This window comes from Pseudoliparis swirei, chromosome 24, assembly GCF_029220125.1.
Source record: "Pseudoliparis swirei isolate HS2019 ecotype Mariana Trench chromosome 24, NWPU_hadal_v1, whole genome shotgun sequence".
NCBI classification, from domain to species: Eukaryota; Metazoa; Chordata; class Actinopteri; order Perciformes; family Liparidae; genus Pseudoliparis; species Pseudoliparis swirei.
In genome coordinates, this window is record NC_079411.1 from 185,200 (window position 1) to 205,935 (window position 20,736).

The window sequence follows — 20,736 nt, forward strand, 5'->3', positions numbered from 1 at the left end:
ATAACTGGCAGACTTTCTGGAGGAGACCTGATGAGGGACCAGCATGATCCTCCTGAGGATGGAGCAGATCTCTCTTCATCTGACCCAGTTCATGACCCGAACCAAAACCTGAGCCAGGAGCATCACACGCTCTACCAAAGACTCCTGGGTCCTTATCCTCAGAGTCTAGACCCCAACCAAAGACTCCTGGGTCCTTATCCTCAGAGTCTAGACCCCAACTAAAGACTCTGGGTCCTTATCCTCAGAGTCTAGACCCCAACCAAAGACTCCTGGGTCCTTATCCTCAGAGTCTAGACCCCAACCAAAGACTCCTGGGTCCTTATCCTCAGAGTCTAGACCCCAACCAAAGACTCCTGGGTCCTTATCCTCAGAGTCTAGACCCCAACCAAAGACTCCTGGGTCCTTATCCTCAGAGTCTAGACCCCAACCAAAGACTCCTGGGTCCTTATCCTCAGAGTCTAGACCCCAACCAAAGACTCCTGGGTCCTTATCCTCAGAGTCTAGACCTCTACCAAAGACTCCTGGGTCCTTATCCTCAGAGTCTAGACCCCAACTAAAGACTCCTGGGTCCTTATCCTCAGAGTCTAGACGCCAACCAAAGACTCCTGGGTCCGAGTCTAGACCCCAACCAAAGACTCCTGGGTCCTTATCCTCAGAGTCTAGACCTCTACCAAAGACTCCTGGGTCCTTATCCTCAGAGTCTAGACCCCAACCAAAGACTCCTGGGTCCTTATCCTCAGAGTCTAGACCCCAACTAAAGACTCCTATGTCCTTATCCTCAGAGTCTAGAGCCCAACCAAAGACTCCTGGGTCCTTATCCTCAGAGTCTAGACCCCAACTAAAGACTCATAGGTCCTTATCCTCAGAGTCTAGACCCCAACCAAAGACTCCTGGGTCCTTATCCTCAGAGTCTAGACCCCAACTAAAGACTCCTAGGTCCTTATCCTCAGAGTCTAGACCCCAACCAAAGACTCCTGGGTCCTTATCCTCAGAGTCTAGACCCCAACCAAAGACTCCTAGGTCCTTATCCTCAGAGTCTAGACCCCAACTAAAGACTCCTAGGTCCTTATCCTCAGAGTCTAGACTCCAACCAAAGACTCCTGGGTCCTTATCCTCAGAGTCTAGACCCCAACCAAAGACTCATAGGTCCTTATCCTCAGTCTAGACCCCAACCAAAGACTCCTAGGTCCTTATCCTCAGAGTCTAGACCCCAACCAAAGACTCCTAGGTCCTTATCCTCAGAGTCTAGACTCCAACCAAAGACTCATGGGTCCTTATCCTCAGAGTCTAGACCCCAACCAAAGACTCATAGGTCCTTATCCTCAGTCTAGACCCCAACCAAAGACTCCTAGGTCCTTATCCACAGAGTCTAGACCCCAACCAAAGACTCCTAGGTCCTTATCCTCAGAGTCTAGACCCCAACTAAAGACTCCTGGGTCCTTATCCTCAGAGTCTAGACCCCAACCACGGCTGCACGGCGGTAACCGTGCAGCCGGATGGTTGGGTAACTGTTCGCAGGAGTAGTAAGTCTACACAGAAGCCCGCTGTGCACCAACCACTTCACGTTTCCAACCAGTTTTCCCTGCTCAGCGACACACCCGCTGAGGAACACACCCTGGTTATCGGGAGCTCTATAGTCAGGAACGTGAAAATAGCGAAGCAGCGGACCAGAGTCGTGTGCCTCCCGGGGCCAGAGCGGGCGGCGTGGAGTCTTGTTTGAAGCTGCTGGCTAAGGACAAGCGGAGATACAGTCAGATTGTAATACCGCCGGTGGTAATGACGCCTTGAGCCCGTCGGTCGGAGGTCACTAAAGGTCATGTGGAATCGGTGTGTGCTTATGCCAAGACGTTGTCGGACACCGTAATTTTCTCTGGCCCTCTCCCAAATTTGCAGACAGACGAATTGCATAGCCGAATGTCGTCTTTCAACCGCTGGCTGTCGAGGTGGTGCCCAGCGAATAATGTGGGCTACGTAGACAACTGGAAGACTTTCTGGGGAAAACCTGATCTGATGAGGAGAGACGGCATTCATCCCACGTTGGACGGAGCGCATCTCATTTCTGCGAATATGACCAAGTTGATCACCGGACTTAATCCATGACAACCCAGGGTTCAGATCAGGACCCGGAGCAGAGTTGTAGTTTAACAGCCTTCTCTGCTCTTCCATTCGAGCAGTTACCCACCCATGACTTTAGAGTAGAGACTGTGTCTGTCCCACGGCCACTTCAATTAAATAAATCAAAAGTAAGCAGAAGAGGAGTCGTACACAATAACCTTATACAAGTTAACACCATTATTTCAGCAGTGCAACAAAATAGGTCTATTAAATGTGGTCTCCTAAATATTCGATCTCTGTCATCTAAAGCTGTGTTACTAAATGATTTAATATCAGATAATCACATTGATTTATGTTGCCTAACTGAAACCTGGCTGAGCCATGAAGAATATGTCTGCCTGAATGAATCGACTCCTCCAAGTCATATTAATACTCACATTCCTCGAGGCACCGGTCGAGGAGGTGGAGTAACCATCTTTAGATCGAGCCTATTAATTAATCCTCAACCAAAATTACACTACACCTCATTTGAAAGCCTTGTTCTTAGTCTTCACATCCAACCTGGAAACACTACAGCCAATTCGATTTGTGATTCTGTACCGCCACCAGGTCCATATTCAGAGTTTATATCTGAATTCTCAGAATTTATATCAAGTTTGGTTCTTAAAACCGATAAAGTTATTATTGTTGGAGATTTTAATATCCATGTGGATGTTGATAATGATTGCCTTAGTGCTGCATTCATCTCCTTGTTGGACTCGATTGGCTTCTGTCAGAGTACAGAAATCCACTCACAGCTTTGGCCACACGCTTGATCTTGTTCTTACTTATGCTGACATTGAGCATCTGAGGGTCTTCCCACAGAATCCTCTCCTGTCAGACCACAGCCTCATAACTTTTGAATTTATACTACCGGAGTGTACTCCGTTAGTCAAAAGTTCTACAGATGTCTAACTGACGGTGCTGTAGCTAAATTTAAAGCGATTCCTTCAGGTATTTGATTGATACCACGTCTCAATATAACCAGAAGACTCCTGGTCTAACGCTTTAGTCCGTCCCAGATTGATCATCTTGTTGACAGTGCCACAGAGCTCTCTGAGAAAGACTCCTAGGTCCTTATCCTCAGAGCTCTAGACCTCCAACTAAAGACTCCTGGGTCCCTTATCCTCAGAGTCTAGACCCCACAACCAAAGACCCTGGGTCCTTATCCCAAGAGGTCCTTGTCTCGAGTCAAAAGACTGACTAGGTCCTGGATCCCCAACTAAGACTTCTAGACCCCAACTAAAGACTCCTGGGTGGTCCTTATCCTCCAGAGTCTAGACTCCAACCAAAGACTCCTGGGTCCTTATCCTCAGAGTCTAGACCCCAACCAAAGACTCATAGGTCCTTATCCTCAGAGTCTAGACCTCAACCAAAACACCCAGGTCTCATTCTCAGTGCTCCAGAATCTCAAACTGAAAGACTCCCGGGGTCCTGGTCCCCAGGAGTTCCAGGACCCCCAACTGAAGACTCCTGGGTCCCTTATCTCCTGGGTCCTTATCACTCAGAGTCAAAGACCCCAACAAAGACTCCTAGGTCCTTATCCTCAGAGTCTAGAATCTCTGCAACTAAAGACCCCGGGTCCCTAGGTCCTCATCTCAGAGTCTGAGACCCCAACTAAAGACTCTAAGCAGTCCTTATCCTGCAGAGTCCTAGACTCCCAACCAAAGACCCTGTGTCCTTATCCTCAGAGTCTAGACCCCAACTAAAGACTCCTGGGGTCCTGATCATCCCCTCAGAGTCTAGACCCCAACAAAAGACTCCTAGGGTCCTTATCCTCAGGAGTCTAGACCCCCAACAAAGACTCCCTAGGTCCTTGTCCTCAGAGTCTAGACCCCAACTTAAAGGACTCCTGGGTCCTGATGTCACAGAGTCTCCAGAGTCTAGACCCCAATTCAAAGACTCCCTGGTCCTTATCCTCAGAGTCTAGACCCCAACCAAAGACCCTGGTCCTTGTCCCTGTGCAGAGTCTTGGGGCCCCAACTAAAGACTCCTGGGTCCTTATCCTCAGAGTCCTAGACCCTCAACCAAAGAAGACTCCTGGGTCCTTATCCTCAGAGTCTAGGGACTCCAACCAGAAGACTCCTGGGTCCTTATCCTCAGAGTCTAGGACCCAAACTAAAGACCTCATAGGGTCCTTATCCCAGAGCCTAAGACCCCAAACTGAAAGACCTCCTGAGAGTCCTTATCCCTCAGAGTCCAGACCCCAACCAAAGACTCCCCAGGTCCTTATCCTCAGAGTCCAGAGACCCCAACCCAAAGACCCTAGGTCCCATCCACAGAGTCTAGACCCCCAACCAAAGACTCCCAGGTCCTATCCCAGAGTCCAGACCCCAACCCAAAAGACCCTGGTCCTTATCCCTCAGAGCTCTGTGGACCCCAACCAAAGACTCCCCAGGTCCCATCCTCAGAGGTCTGTGACCCCAACAAAGACTCCTAGGTCCTTATCCTCAGAGTCCAGACCCCAACCAAAGACTCCTGTCCTTATCCTCAGAGTCTAGACCCCAACCAGACCCTAGGTCTCATCCTCAGAGTTCAGACCCCAACCAAAGACTCCTAGGTCCTATCCTCAGAGCATAGACCCCAACCAAAGACCCTGGGTCCTTATCCTCAGAGTCCAGACCCCAACCAAAGACTCCTAGGTCCTTATCCTCAGAGTCTAGACCCCAACTAAAGACCCTAGGTCCTTATCCTCAAGAGTCTAGACCCCAACCAAAGACCCCTGGGTCCTCATCCCTCAGAGTCTAGACCCCCAACCAAAGACTCCAGGTCCTATCCTCAGAGTCTAGACCCCAACTAAAGACCCTGGTCCTTATCCTCAGAGTCTAGACCCCAACTAAAGACCCCAGGTCCTATCCTCAGAGTCTAGACCCCAACCAAAGACTCCTAGGTCCTATCCTCAGTCCAGACCCCAACCAAAGACCCCAGTCCTTATCCTCAGAGTCTAGACCCCAACCAAAGACTCCCAGGTCCTTATCCTCAGAGTCCAGACCCCAACCAAAGACCCTGGGTCCTTATCCTCAGAGTCAAGACCCCAACCAAAGACCCTGGGTCCTTATCCTCAGAGTCTAGACCACCAAAGACCCTGGGTCCCATCCTCAGAGTCTAGACCCAAACCAAAGACTCTGGGTCCTTATCCTCAGAGTCCAGACCCCAACCAAAGACCCTAGGTCCTTATCCTCAGAGTCTAGACCCCAACCAAAGACTCCTGGGTCCTTATCCTCAGAGTCTAGACCCAACCAAAGACTCCTGGGTCCTTATCCTCAGAGTCTAGACCCAACTAAAGACTCCCAGGTCCTTATCCTCAGAGTCTAGACCCCAACCAAAGACTCCTGGGTCCTTATCCTCAGAGTCTAGACCCCAACCAAAGACCCTGTCCTCATCCTCAGAGTCTAGACCCCAACCAAAGACCCTGGGTCCTTATCCTCTGAGTCTAGACCCCAACCAAAGACCCTGTGTCCTTATCCTCAGAGTCTAGACCTCACCAAAGACTCCTGGGTCCTCATCCTCAGAGTCTAGACCCCAACCAAAGACTCCTAGGTCCTTATCCTCAGAGTCCAGACCCCAACCAAAGACTCCTGGGTCCTCATCCCTCAGAGTCTAGACCCCAACCAAAGACTCCTGGGTCCTCATCCTCAGAGTCTAGACCCCAACCAAAGACTCCCAGGTCCTTATCCTCAGAGTCTAGACTCCAATCAGAGACTCCTAGGTCATTATCCTCAGTCTAGACCCCAACTAAAGACTCCTGGGTCCTTATCCTCAGAGTCTAGACCCCAACCAAAGACTCCTAGGTCCTTATCCTCAGAGTCTAGACCCCAACCAAAGACTCCTAGGTCCTTATCCTCAGAGTCTAGACCCCAACCAAAGACTCCTGGGTCCTTATCCTCAGAGTCTAGACCCCAACCAAAGACCCTAGGTCCTTATCCTCAGAGTTCCAGACCCCAACCAAAGACTCCTAGGTCCTTATCCTCAGAGTCCAGACCCCAACCAAAGACTCCTGGTCCTTATCCACAGTCTAGACCCCAACCAAAGACTCCTGGGTCCTTATCCTCAGAGTCTAGACCCCAACCAAAGACTCCTAGGTCCTTATCCTCAGAGTCTAGACCCCAACCAAAGACTCCAGGTCCTTATCCTCAGAGTCTAGACCCCAACTGAAAGACCCTGGGTCCTTATCCTCAGAGTTCAGACCCCAACCAAAGACCCCAGGGTCCTTATCCTCAGAGTCTAGACCCCAACCAAAGACCCTGGGTCCTATCCTCAGAGTCTAGATCCCAACCAAAGACTCCTGGGTCCTTATCCTCAGAGTCTAGACCCCCAACCAAAGACTCATGTCCTATCCTCAGAGTCTAGACTCCCAACCAAAGACTCCCAGGTCCCATCCTCAGAGTTCAGACCCCAACCAAAGACCCCAGGTCTCATCCTCAGAGTCTAGACCCCAACTAAAGACCCTAGGTCCTTATCCTCAGAGTCTAGACCCCAACCAAAGACTCCTGGGTCCCTATCCTCAGAGTCTAGACCCCAAACCAAAGACTCCTGGGTCCTTATCCTCAGAGTCTAGACCCCAACCAAAGACCCCAGGTCCTTATCCTCAGAGTCTAGACCCCAACCAAAGACCCTGGGTCCTTATCCTCAGAGTTTAGACCAAACCAAAGACCCCTGGGTCCTTATCCCCAGAGTCTAGACCCCAACCAAAGACCCCAGGTCCTTATCCTCAGTCCAGACCTCAACTAAAGACCCTGGGTCCTTATCCTCAGTCCAGACCCCAACCAAAGACCCCAGTCCTTATCCTCAGAGTCTAGACCCCAACCAAAGACCCTGGGTCCTTATCCTCAGAGTCTAGACCCCAACCAAAGACTCCTAGGTCCTCATCTCAGAGTCTAGACCCAACCAAAGACTCCTGGGTCCTTATCCTCAGAGTTCAGACCTCAACTAAAAGACTCCCAGGTCCTTATCCTCAGAGTCTAGACCCCAACTAAAGACTCCTGGGTCCTTATCCTCAGAGTCTAGACCCCAAACCAAAGACTCCTGGGTCCTTATCCTCAGAGTCCAGACCCCAACCAAAGACCCTGGGTCCTTATCCTCAGAGTCTAGACCCCAACCAAAGACCCCAGGTCCCTATCCTCAGAGTCTAGGACCCCAACCAAAGACTCCTGGGTCCTTATCCTCAGAGTCTAGACCCCAACCAAAGACCCCAGGTCCCATCCCTCAGAGTCCAGACCCCAACCAAAGACCCCAGGTCCTTATCCTCAAAGTCTAGACCCCAACCAAAGACTCCTGGGTCCTTATCCTGTGAGTCTGACCCCAACCAAAGACTCCTGGGTCCTTATCCTCAGAGTCTAGAATTCCAAACCAAAGACTCCTGGGTCCTTATCCTCAGAGTCTAGACCCCAACCAAAGACTCCTAGGTCCTTATCCTCAGAGTCTAGACCCCAACCAAAGACTCCTAGGTCCTTATCCTCAGAGTCTAGACTCCAACTAAAGACTCCTAGGTCCTTATCCTCAGAGTCCAGACCCCAACTGAAGACCCTAGGTCCTTATCCTCAGAGTCTAGACCCCAACCAAAGACTCCTAGGTCCTTATCCTCAGAGTTCAGACCCCAACCAAAGACTCCTGGGTCCTTATCCTCAGAGTTCAGACCCCAACCAAAGACTCCTAGGTCCTTATCCTCAGAGTCTAGACCCCAACCAAAGACTCCTAGGTCCTTATCCTCAGAGTCTAGACCCCAACTAAAGACCCTAGGTCCCTATCCCTCAGAGTCTAGACCCCAACCAAAGACTCCCAGGTCCTTATCCCCAGAGTCTAGACCCCAACCAAAGACCCTGGGTCCTTATCCTCAGAGTCTAGACCCCAACCAAAGACCCCAGGTCCTCATCCTCAGAGTCTAGACCCCAACCAAAGACCCCAGGTCCCATCCTCAGAGTTCAGACCCCAAACCAAAGACCCCAGGTCCTATCCTCAGAGTCTAGACCCCAACCAAAGACTCCTGGGTCCTTATCTCAGAGTTCAGACCCCAACCAAAGACTCCTGGGTCCTATCCTCAGAGTCTAGACCCCAACCAAAGACTCCTGGGTCCTTATCCTCAGAGTCTAGACCCCAACCAAAGACTCCTAGGTCCTATCCTCAGAGCTCAGACCTCAACCAAAGACTCCTGGGTCCTTATCCTCAGAGTCCAGACCCCAACCAAAGACCCCAGGTCCTTATCCTCAGAGTCCAGACCCCAACCAAAGACTCCTGTCCTCATCCTCAGAGTCTAGACCCCAACCAAAGACCCTAGGTCCTTATCCTCAGAGTCTAGACCCCAACCAAAGACTCTGGGTCCTTATCCTCAGAGTCTAGACCCCAACCAAAGACTCCTAGGTCCTTATCCACAGAGTCTAGACCCCAACCAAAGACCCCAGGTCCTTATCCTCAGAGTTCAGACCCCAACTAAAGACCCTGGTCCTTATCCTCAGAGTCTAGACCCCAACCAAAGACCCTAGGTCCTTATCCTCAGAGTCTAGACCCCAACTAAAGACCCCAGGTCCCATCCTCAGAGTCTAGACTCCAACCAAAGACCCCAGGTCCTTATCCTCAGCGTCTAGACCCCAACCAAAGACTCCTGGGTCCTTATCCTCAGAGTCTAGACCCCAACTAAAGACTCCTGGGTCCTTATCCTCAGAGTCTAGACTCCAACCAAAGACACCTGGGCCCTTATCCTCAGAGTCTAGACCCCAACCAAAGACTCCCAGGTCCTATCCTCAGAGTCTAGACCCCAACCAAAGACTCCTGGGTCCTTATCCTCAGAGTCTAGACCCCAACTAAAGACTCCCGGGTCCTATCCTCAGAGTTCAGACCCCAACCAAAGACCCTGGGTCCATGTCCTCAGAGCCCAGACCCCAACTAAAGACTCCTGGGTCCTTATCCTCAGAGTTCAGACCCCAACCAAAGACCCCAGGTCCTTATCCCTCAGAGTCTAGACCCCAACCAAAGACTCCTAGGTCCCATCCTCAGAGTCTAGACCCAACCAAAGACCCTGGGTCCTATCCCTCAGAGTTCAGACCCCAACCAAAGACCCTGGGTCCTTATCCTCAGAGTCCAGACCCCAACCAAAGACTCCTAGGTCCTTATCCTCAGAGTTCAGACCCCAACCAAAGACCTCCTGGTCCTTATCCTCAGAGTTCAGACTCCAACCAAAGACTCCTGGTCCTTATCCCCAGAGTCTAGACCCCAACCAAAGACCTGGGTCCCATCCCTCAGAGTCTAGACCCCAACCAAAGACCCTAGGTCCTTATCCTCAGAGTCTAGACCCCAACCAAAGACTCCTGGGTCCTCATCCTCAGAGTCTAGACCCCAACCAAAGACTCCTGGGTCCTATCCTCAGAGTCCAGACCCCAACCAAAGACCCCTAGTCCTATCCTCAGAGTCTGACCCCAACCAAAGACTCCGTCCTTATCCTCAGAGTCTAGACCCCAACCAAAGACCCCTAGGTCCTGTATCCTCAGAGTCTAGACCCCAACCAAAGACTCCCAGGTCCCTATCCTCAGAGTCCAGACCCCAACCAAAGACTCCCAGTCCTTATCTCAGAGTCTAGACCCCAACCAAAGACTCCAGGTCCTTGATCCTCAGAGTTCAGATCTCAACCAAAGACTCCTGGGTCTCATCCTCAGAGTCTGTGACCCCAACTAAAGACTCCTGTGTCCTCATCCTCAGAGTTCAGACCCTAAATCTAAAAGACCCCAGGTCCTTATCCCAGAGTCTAGACCCCAACCAAAGACTCCCAGGTCCTTATCCTCAGAGTCTAGACCCCAACCAAGACCCTGGGTCCTTATCCCAGAGTCTAGACCCCAACCAAAGACTCCTAGGTCCTTATCCTCAGAGTCTGACCCCAACCAAAGACTCCCAGGTCCTTATCCCTAGAGTCCAGACCCCAACCAAAGACCCTGGGTCCTGATCCTCAGAGTCAGACCCCAACCTAAAGACTCCTAGGTCCTTATCTCAGAGTCTAGACCCCAACCAAAGACCCCAGGTCCCCATCCCCAGAGTCCAGACCCCAACCAAAGACTCCTGGGTCCCATCCTCAGAGTCCAGACCCCAACCAAAGACCCTGGGTCCTTATCCTCAGAGTCTGGACCCCAACCAAAGACCCTGGGTCCCATCCTCAGAGTCTGACCCCAAACCAAAGACTCCTGGGTCCATCCTCAGAGTCTAGACCCAACTAAAGACCCTAGGTCCTTATCCTCAGAGTCTAGACCCCAACCAAAGACTCATAGGTCCTTATCCTCAGAGTCTAGACTCCAACCAAAGACTCCTAGGTCCTTATCCACAGAGTCTAGACCCCAACCAAAGACCCAGGTCCTTATCTCAGAGTCTAGACCCCAACCAAAGACTCCTGGGTCCCATCCTCAGAGTCTAGACCCCAACCAAAGACTCCCAGGTCCTTATCCTCAGAGTCTAGACCCCAAACCAAAGACTCCTAGGTCCTTATCCCTCAGAGTCCAGACCCCAACCAAAGACTCCTGGGTCCATCCTCAGAGTCTAGACCCCAACCAAAGACCCCAGGTCCTTATCCTCAGAGTCTAGACCCCAACCAAAGACTCCTGGGTCCTTATCCCCAGAGTCTGACCCCAACCAAAGACCCTGGGTCCTTATCCTCAGAGTCCAGACCCCAACCAAAGACCCCAGGTCCTTATCCTCAGAGTCCAGACCCCAACCAAAGACCCTAGGTCCTTATCCTCAGAGTCTAGACCCCAACCAAAGACTCCCAGGTCCTTATCCTCAGAGTCAAGACCCCAACCAAAGACTCCTGGGTCCTTATCCTCAGAGTCTAGACCCCAACCAAAGACTCCTGTCCTCATCCTCAGAGTCTAGACCCCAACCAAAGACTCCTGGGTCCTTATCCTCAGAGTCCAGACCCCAACTAAAGACTCCTGGGTCCTTATCCTCAGAGTCTAGACCCCAACTAAAGACCCTGGGTCCTTATCCTCAGAGTCTAGACTCCCAACCAAAGACCCTAGGTCCTTATCCTCAGAGTCCAGACCCCAACCAAAGACTCCTGGGTCCTTATCCTCAGAGTCTAGACCCCAACCAAAGACCCCAGGTCCTATCCTCAGAGTCCAGACCCCAACCTAAAGACCCTAGGTCCTTATCCTCAGAGTCTAGACCCCAACCAAAGACTCCAGGGTCCTTATCCTCAGAGTCTAGACTCCAACCAAAGACCCTGGGTCCTTATCCTCAGAGTCTAGACCCCAACCAAAGACCCCAGGTCCCTATCCTCAGAGTCTAGACCCCAACCAAAGACCCAGGTCCTTATCCTCAGAGTCCAGACCCCAACCAAAGACCCTTGTGTCCTTATCCTCAGAGTCCAGACCCCAACCAAAGACTCCTGGGTCCCATCCTCAGAGTCAGACCCCAACCAAAGACTCCTGGGTCCTCATCCTCAGAGTCTAGACCCCAACCAAAGACTCTGGTCCTTATCCTCAGAGTCTAGACCCCAACCAAAGACTCCTGGTCCTATCCTCAGAGTCAAGACCCCAACCAAAGACTCCTGGGTCCTTATCCTCAGAGTCTAGACCCCAAAACCAAAGACCCTAGGTCCTTATCCTCAGAGTCTAGACCCCAAACTAAAGACTCCTGGTCCTTATCCCTCAGAGTCTAGACCCAACCACTAAAGACTCCTGTGGTCCTTATCCTCAGAGTCTAGCCCCCAACCAAAGACTCCTAGGTCCTTATCCCCTCAGAGTCCAGACCCCAACCAAAGACTCCTGGGTCCCTATCCCCAGAGTCTAGACCCCAACCAAAGACCCTAGGTCCTTATCCTCAGAGAGTCCAGACCCCAACCAAAGACTCCTGGGTCCTTATCCTCAGAGTCTAGACCCCAACCAAAGACTCCTAGGTCCTTATCCTCAGAGTCTAGACCCCAACCAAAGACTCCTGGGTCCTTATCCTCAGAGTCTAGACCCAACCAAAGACCCTAGGTCCTTATCCTCAGAGTCTAGACTCCAACCAAAGTCTCCTAGGTTCTTATCTTCAGAGTCTAGACCCCAACCAAAGACCCCAGGTCCCATCCTCAGAGTCCAGACCCCAACCAAAGACTCCTAGGTCCTTATCCTCAGAGTCTAGACCCCAACTAAAGACTCCTAGGTCCTTATCCTCAGAGTCTAGACCTCTACCAAAGACTCTGGGTCCTGATCCTCAGAGTCTAGACCCCAACCAAAGACTCCTAGGTCCTTATCCTCAGAGTCTAGACCCCAACCAAAGACCCTAGGTCCTTATCCTCAGAGTTCAGACCCCAACCAAAGACCCCAGGTCCTTATCCTCAGAGTCTAGACTCCAACCAAAGACTCCCAGGTCCTTATCCTCAGAGTCTAGACCCCAACCAAAGACCCAGGTCCTTATCCTCAGAGTCTAGACCCCAACCAAAGACCCCAGGTCCCTATCCCCAGAGTTCAGACCCCAACCAAAGACCCTGGGTCCTTATCCTCAGAGTCTAGACCCCAACCAAAGACCCTAGGTCCTTATCCTCAGAGTCTAGACCCCAACCAAAGACTCCTGGGTCCTCATCCCCAGAGTCTGACCCCAACCAAAGACTCCTGGGTCCTCATCCTCAGAGTCTAGACCCCAACCAAAGACTCCTGTCCTCATCCTCAGAGTCTAGACCTCAACCAAAGACTCTGGGTCCTTATCCCTCAGAGTCTAGACCCCAACCAAAGACCCCTAGGTCCTTATCCTCAGAGTCTAGACCCCAACCAAAGACTCCTGGGTCCTTATCCCTTCAGAGTCTAGACCCCAACTAAAGACTCCCAGGTCCTTATCCCTCAGAGTCTAGACCCCAACCAAAGACCCTGGGTCCTTATCCTCAGAGTCTAGACCCCAAACCAAAGACTCCTGGGTCCTTATCCTCAGAGCTCCAGACCCCAACCAAAGACCCTGGGTCCTGATCCTCAGAGTCTAGACCCCAACCAAAGACCCTGGGTCCTTATCCTCAGAGTTCAGACCCCAACCAAAGACTCCCAGTCCTCATCCCTCAGAGTCTAGACCCCAACCAAAGACCCTAGGTCCTTATCCTCAGAGTTCAGACCCCAACCAAAGACCCTAGGTCCTTATCCTCAGAGTCTAGACCCCAACCAAAGACCCTAGGTCTCATCCTCAGAGTCTAGACCCAACCAAAGACTCCAGTCCCATCCTCAGAGTCTGAGACCCCAACCAAAGACTCCTAGGTCCTTATCCTCAGAGTCTAGACCCCAACCAAAGACCTGGGTCCTTATCCTCAGAGTCCAGACCCCAACCAAAGACCCCAGGTCCATCCTCAGAGTCCAGACCCCAACCAAAGACCCTAGGTCTCATCCCTCAGAGTCTAGACCCAACCAAAGACCCTGGTCCTTATCCCTCAGAGTCCAGACCCCAACCAAAGACCCTAGGTCCTTATCCCTCAGTCCAGACCCCAACCAAAGACCCCAGGTCCTTATCCCTCAGAGTCTAGACCCCAACCAAAGACCCAGGTCCTTATCCTCAGAGTCTAGACCCCAACCAAAAGACTCTGGGTCCTTATCCTCAGAGTCTAGACCAACCAAAGACTCCCAGGTCCTTATCCTCAGAGTCTAGACCCCAACCAAAGACTCCTGTCCTCATCCTCAGAGTCTAGACCCCAACTAAAGACTCCTGGGTCCTTATCCTCAGAGTCTAGACCCCAACCAAAGACCCTAGGTCCTCATCCTCAGAGTCCAGACCCCAACCAAAGTCTCCTGGGTCCTTCTCCTCAGCGTCTAGACCCCAACTAAAGACTCCCAGGTCCTTATCCTCAGAGTCTAGACCCCAACCAAAGACTCCTGGTCCTTATCCCTCAGAGTCTAGACCCCAACCAAAGACTCCTAGGTCCTTATCCTCAGAGTCTAGACCCCAACCAAAGACCCTGGGTCCTTATCCTCAGAGTCCAGACCCCAACCAAAGACTCCCAGGTCCTCATCCTCAGAGTCCAGACCTCAACCAAAGACCCCTGGGTCCTTATCCTCAGAGTCTGTGACCCCAACCAAAGACTCCTGGGTGCTTATCCTCAGAGTCTAGACGCCAACCAAAGACTCCTGGGTCCTTATCCTCAGAGTCCAGACCCCAACCAAAGACCTGGGTCCTTATCCCTCAGAGTCCAGACCCCAACCAAAGACTCCCAGGTCCTTATCTCAGAGTCTAGACCCCAACCAAAGACCCCAGGTCCTTATCCTCAGAGTCTAGACCCCAACCAAAGACTCCCAGGTCTCATCCTCAGAGTTCAGACTCCAAATCCAGCACCCTGGGTCCTATCCTCAGAGTCTAGACCCAACTAAAGACTCCCAGGTCCTTATCCTCAGAGTTCAGACCCCAACCAAAGACCCTGGGTCCTTATCCTCAGAGTTCAGACCCCAACCAAAGACTCCCAGGTCCTTATCCTCAGAGTCTAGACCCAACCAAAGACCCTAGGTCCTTATCCTCAGAGTCTAGACCCCAACCAAAGACTCCCAGGTCCTTATCCCCAGAGTTCAGACCCCAACCAAAGACCCTGGGTCCTTATCCTCAGAGTCAGACCCCAACCAAAGACCCTAGGTCCCATCCTCAGAGTCTAGATCCCAACCAAAGACCCCAGGTCCTTATCCTCAGAGTCTAGACCCCAACCAAAGACTCCCAGGTCCTTATCCTCAGAGTCCAGACCCCAACCAAAGACCCTGGTCCTTATCCTCAGAGTCTTAGACCCAACCAAAGACCCCAGGTCCTTATCCTCAGAGTCTAGACCCCAACCAAAGACTCCTGGGGTCCTTATCTCAGAGTCTAGACCCCAACCAAAGACTCCTAGGTCCTTATCCTCAGAGTCCAGACCCCAAACCAAAGACGCCTAGGTCCTTATCCTCAGAGTCTAGACCAACCAAAGACTCTGGGTCCTCATCCTCAGAGTCCAGACCCCAACTGAAGACCCTGGGTCCTTATCCTCGTGAGTCTAGACCCCAACTGAAAGACCTGGGTCCTTATCCTCAGAGTCTAGACCCCAACCAAAGACTCCCAGGTCCTTATCCTCAGAGTCCAGACCTCAACCAAAGACCTGGGACCTTATCCTCGGAGTCTAGACCCCAACTAAAGACTCCCAGTCCTTATCCTCAGAGTCTAGACCCCAACCAAAAGACCCCAGGTCCTTATCCTCAGAGTCTAGACTCTCAACCAAAGACTCCCAGGTCCATCCTCAGAGTCTAGACCCCAACCAAAGACCCTGGTCCTTATCCTCAGAGTCTAGACCCCAACCAAAGACCCCAGGTCCTTATCCCTCAGCCCAGACCCCAACCAAAGGGTTCCTATGTTCTTATCCTCAGAGCCCTGATTCCCAACCAAAGACTCCACAGGTCTCTAATTCAGAGTCCAGACTCCCAACCAAAGACCCTGGGTCCTTATCCTCAGAGTCTAGACCCAACCAAAGACCCAGGTCCTTATCCTCAGAGTCTAGACCCAACTAAAGACTCCTGGGTCCTTATCCTCAGAGTTCAGACCCCAACCAAAGACCCTGGGTCCTTATCCCTCAGAGTCTCCAGACCCAACCAAAGACCCCGGGTCTCATCCCTCGTGAGTCTGTGACCCCAACCAAAGACTCCCAGGTCTCATTCTGCCCAGACTCCAACCAGACTCCTAGGTCCTTATCCTCAGAGTCTAGACCCCAACCAAAGACCCTGGTCCTTATCCTCAGAGTCCAGACCCAACCAAAGACTCCTGGGTCCTTATCCTCAGAGCCAGACCCCAACCAAAGACCCCAGGTCCTTATCCCCAGAGCTCCAGACCCCAACCAAAGACTCCCATGTCCTTATCCCTCAGAGTCTAGACCCAACCAAAGACCCTGGGTCCTTATCCTCAGAGTTCAGACCCCAAAGACTCCAAACCAAAGACCCTGGGTCCTTATCCTCAGAGTCTAGACTCCAACTAAAGACTCTGGGTCCTTATCCCTCAGAGTCTAGACCCCAACCAAAGACTCCCAGGTCCTTATCCTCAGAGTCCAGACCCCAACAAGACCCCAGGTCCTTATCCTCAGAGTCTAGACCCCAACCAAAGACCCCTAGGTCCTTATCTCAGAGTCTAGACCCCACTAGACTCCCAGTCCTTATCCCTCAGAGTCTAGACCCCAACCAAAGACCCTTGGTCCTTATCCTCAGAGTCTGTGACCCCAACCAAAGACTCCAGGTCCTTATCCTAGACCCCAAAGACTCTGGTCCTTATCCTCAGAGTCTAGACCCCAACCAAAGACTCCCAGGTCCTTATCCCTCAGAGTCTAGACCCCAACTAAAGACTCCTGGGTCCTTATCCTCAGAGTCTAGACCCAACCAAAGACTCCTGGGTCCTTATCCTCAGAGTCTAGACCCCAACCAAAGACTCCCAGGTCCTCATCCTCAGAGTCTAGACCCCAACCAAAGACTCCTGGGTCCTTATCCCTCAGAGTCCAGACCCCAACCAAAGACTCCTAGGTCCTTATCCTCAGAGTCTAGACTCCAACCAAAGACTCCTGGGTCCTCATCCTCAGAGTCCAGACCCTCAACCAAAGACTCCTAAGTCCTTATCCTCGAGTCTAGACCCCAAACCAAAGACTCTGTGTCCCAAAGCTTATCCCTCAGAGTCCAGACCCCAACTAAAGACTCCTGGGTCCTTATCCTCAGAGTTACAGACCCCAACCAAAGACTCCTGTGTCTGGTCTCAGAGCCCAGACCTCCAAACTAAAGACCTTGTGTCCTTATCCCTCAGAGTTTCAGACCCTAACCAAAGACCCTAGGTCCTTATCCTCAGAGTCCAGACCTCAACCAAAGACTCCCCAGTCCTTATCTCTCAGAGCTCTAGACCCCTCCAACCAAAGACTCCCCTGGTCCTTATCCTCAGAGTCACCAGACCCCAACCAAAGACCCTATGGTCCTTATCCCGAGCTCCAGAACCCCAAACTGAAAGACCTGGGTCTTTATCCCCAGAGTTCAGGACCCCAAACCAAAGACTCATGGGTCCTTATCCTCCAGAGTTCAGACCCCAACTAAAAGACCTCTTTCAGGGTCCTTATCCTCAGAGTCTAGATCTAACCACAAAGACCCTGGGTCCCAGTCCCAGAGTCTGACCCAAACCAAAGACCCACAGTGTCTCCATCCCCGCCCAGACCCCCAACCAAAGACCCTAGGTCCTTATCCCCAGCCCAGACCCCAAACCAAAGACTCCCAGGGTCCTTATCCTCAGAGTCTAGACCCCAACCAAAGACCCCCAGGCTCTCATCCACAGAGCTCCAGATCTCAACCAAAGACCCCAGGTCCTCATCCTCAGAGCCCAGACCCCAACCAAAGACCCTGTCCTTATCCGGGAGGTCTAGACCCCAACTAAAGACCTACCTATCTCAGAGCCCAGGACCCCAACCAAAGACTCCCAAGTCTCATCCCAGAGTCTAGACTCCAACCAAAGACTCCTGGGTCCTTATCCCAGAGTCTGAGACCCCAACCGAAGACCCTTAGGTCCTATCTGTAGCCCAGACCCCAACCAAAGACTTATTTCCTTATCCTCTCTCACAAGACCCAGGTCCTTTACCTCCAGAGTCCAGGAGTCCACCTAGCATCCTGGGTGGTCCTGAGTCTAGACTGAATACAGCTGCCCTGGGGCAGACTGAGTCTAGACGTGGCAGCTAGACTGCCTGGTCCTCCTCAATCAGCCCCCACCAGCCCTCCTGGTCCTCACCAACACTCATTCACATCCATACGACCGACTCCTAGCATGTCTTTATGAGGTGGGGGAAACCTGAGGTCCAGCCTCAGACACTGGGGAGCTAGACATGAGGAGGTCCAAGGAGAAATCACGAGAGAACTAGACCCCACACTGGACTCCTAGCACCTGGACGACCTGGGATCTGAACCCCAACCCTCTTGTCCTGAGGCTCAGTGACTCCAACCACTGACTCCTGGTCCTGTATAGAGTTTATATATCCATTCTATCCTTGTTATCTATATTATGACTCCTGTTCTATTATTCCTCATTGTTATGTTATTATTGATATTCCTATATTTATCCTCCATTGTTATATTATATTATTAGATTGTCCTTATTCAGTTGTTAGATTACAAAGTTAGTCCTTATATGTTATATTATGTCTATATATATATATATTAGTCCTTATTTATAGTGGTCACATTATATTGTTATATTATTATAATATTATATTATTAGTCATTAATTTATTTATTATGGTTCCTGGTCAGGTATGCCAAATCATTTAAATAGTAAATATACCGTGTTGACGCGCTAAATGTGTGTGGGAGACCGTCAGCCTGTCAACAACCACTTAAGTTAATGTGAAAAAATATAATATATCGCCATTATCACGGAGAGAAGCCCCTCCCCTTTTTCGAGGCGATCTAACGTGTGTGTACGGCATCGAGAAAACATTTCAGTCGTTTCGGCAAGGACGGCTTCTCATTGGCGGATGAAACGTGAATCTTGGGTCACAAAAATGTGTTGGCCAATGACATGGTTTTATTATGTCACGTGACTGGACTATTCGGCAGATCAGAGACCTATCGTTCCCTCAGCCAGAGAGCTCCACGGAGCTACGGGAGCAGGTAGCTAACGGAGCTGTTAGCTGGAGCTCAGTGAGTAATGCTGTTTAGTTTCCCCTGTCTGTTGTTCCAAAGGGACTGAAACTCTCTGGACTACAACGGGGGGAGGGGCCTAAAGAGCTGCAGACAAGTGGAAAGCACGAATCTTGCCGCAGTTATCTAGCTAAGAGCATGGAGCTAACTCGCTAACAGCCTGAAGCTAACCCTGTTTACAGTCAGCAGAAGGAGAACGAACTGCATCGAAACACAACGAAGAAGTTCTGAAAAACAGACACATTCCCTCAAGAATAATGAAACAGGTTACAGACATGATGACTTTAACCAGAGTAATGTGACCACTTTAAAGAGAGGAGCTACTTGTCTTTACAGTCGTGGGTCTGCTCTGTCCCCCAATGTAACATGTGATCTCTCTGACTCTATTCTGAACCTCTTTCATGTGAGGGTGAAACTCTTTTATTCTGCAAACCTCTGAAACTCAACCCCATGTTCCTTAAAGCTGCTCTGAACCTCTCATGCCCAAAGTTACAGTGTGTTGATAGTGTTGAGGTCATGACACACACACACACACACACACACACACACACACACACACACTAGGGGTGAGGGGGTCCTGCTTGTGGAGGTCTTTGTAGGTGTTGAGGATCTTGAACTGGATTCTTTGCTGTATGGGGACCAGTGGAGCTCTGAAGGTCTGGGGGTGTGGTCTCTAGTGGACTGGGGGGTGTGGTCTCTGGTGGACGGGGGTGTGGTCTCTAGTGGACTGGGGGTGTGGTCTCTAGTGGACTGGGGTGTGGTCTCTAGTGGACTGGGGGTGTGGTCTCTAGTGGACTGGGGGTGTAGTCTCTGGTGACGGGGTGTGGTCTCTAGTGGACTGGGGGTGGTCTCAGTGGACTGTGTGGTCTCTGGTGGACTGGGGGTGTGGTCTCTAGTGGACTGGGGTGTGGTCTCTAGTGGACTGGGGTGTGGTCTCTAGTGGACTGGGGGTGTGGTCTCTAGTGGACTGGGGTGTGGTCTCTGGTGGACTGGGGGTGTGGTCTCTGGTCCCCCAACCCCCAGGGAGGCTTTAGGCTGCTACTCCGCCACGAACCCATACGCCTCCTCCTCCTCCTCTTCCTCCACCTGCTCCTCCGCCTCCTCCTCCTCCTTATCCTCCGAGTCACAGACCTCAACCAAAGACTCCTGGGTCCTTATCCTCAAGTCCTAGACCCCAACTAAAGACTCCTGGGTCGCCCTTATCCTCAAGTCTGGGCCCCAACCAAAGACTCCTGGGTCCTTATCCTCCAGAGTCTGACTGTAAAAGACTCCTGGGTCCTTGTCCTCAGTCTAGACCCCAGCCAAGACTCCTGGGTCCTTATCCTCAGAGTCTAGACCCCAACTAAAGACTCCTGGGTCCTGTCCTCAGAGTCTAGACTCCCAGCAAACTCTGAGTCCTTATCACTCAGTATGAACCCCAACTAAGACTCTGGGTCATATCCTCAGAGTATAGACCCCAACTAAGACTCTGGGTCCTTATCCTCAGAGTCTAGACCCCAACCAAAGACTCCTGGGTCCTTATCCTCAAGTCTAGACCCCAACCAAAGACTCCTGGGTCCTTATCCTCAGAGTCTAGACCCCAACCAAGACTCCTGGGTCCTTATCCTCAGAGTCTAGACTCCCAACCAAAGACTCCTGGGTCCTTATCCTCAGAGTCTAGACCCCAACCAAAGACTCCTAGGTCCTTTTCCTCAGAGTCTAGACCCCCAACCAAAGACTCCTGGGTCCTTATCCTCAGGTCTGGAGCCCCAACCAAAGACTCCTGGGTCCTTATCCTCAGAGTCTGGGCCCCAACTAAAGACTCCTGGGTCCTTATCCTCAAGTCTAGACCTCAACTAAGACTCCTGGGTCCTTATCCTCAAGTCTAGAGCCAACTAAGACTCATAGGTCCTTATCCTCAGAGTCTAGACCTCTACCAAGACTCTGGGTCCTTATCCTCAGGTCTAGACCCCAAACAAAGACTCCTGGGTCTGGGCCCCTACAAGACTCTGAGTCTAGACCCCAGCTAAGACTCCTGTCCTTATCCTCAAGTCTAGACCCCAACCAAAGACTC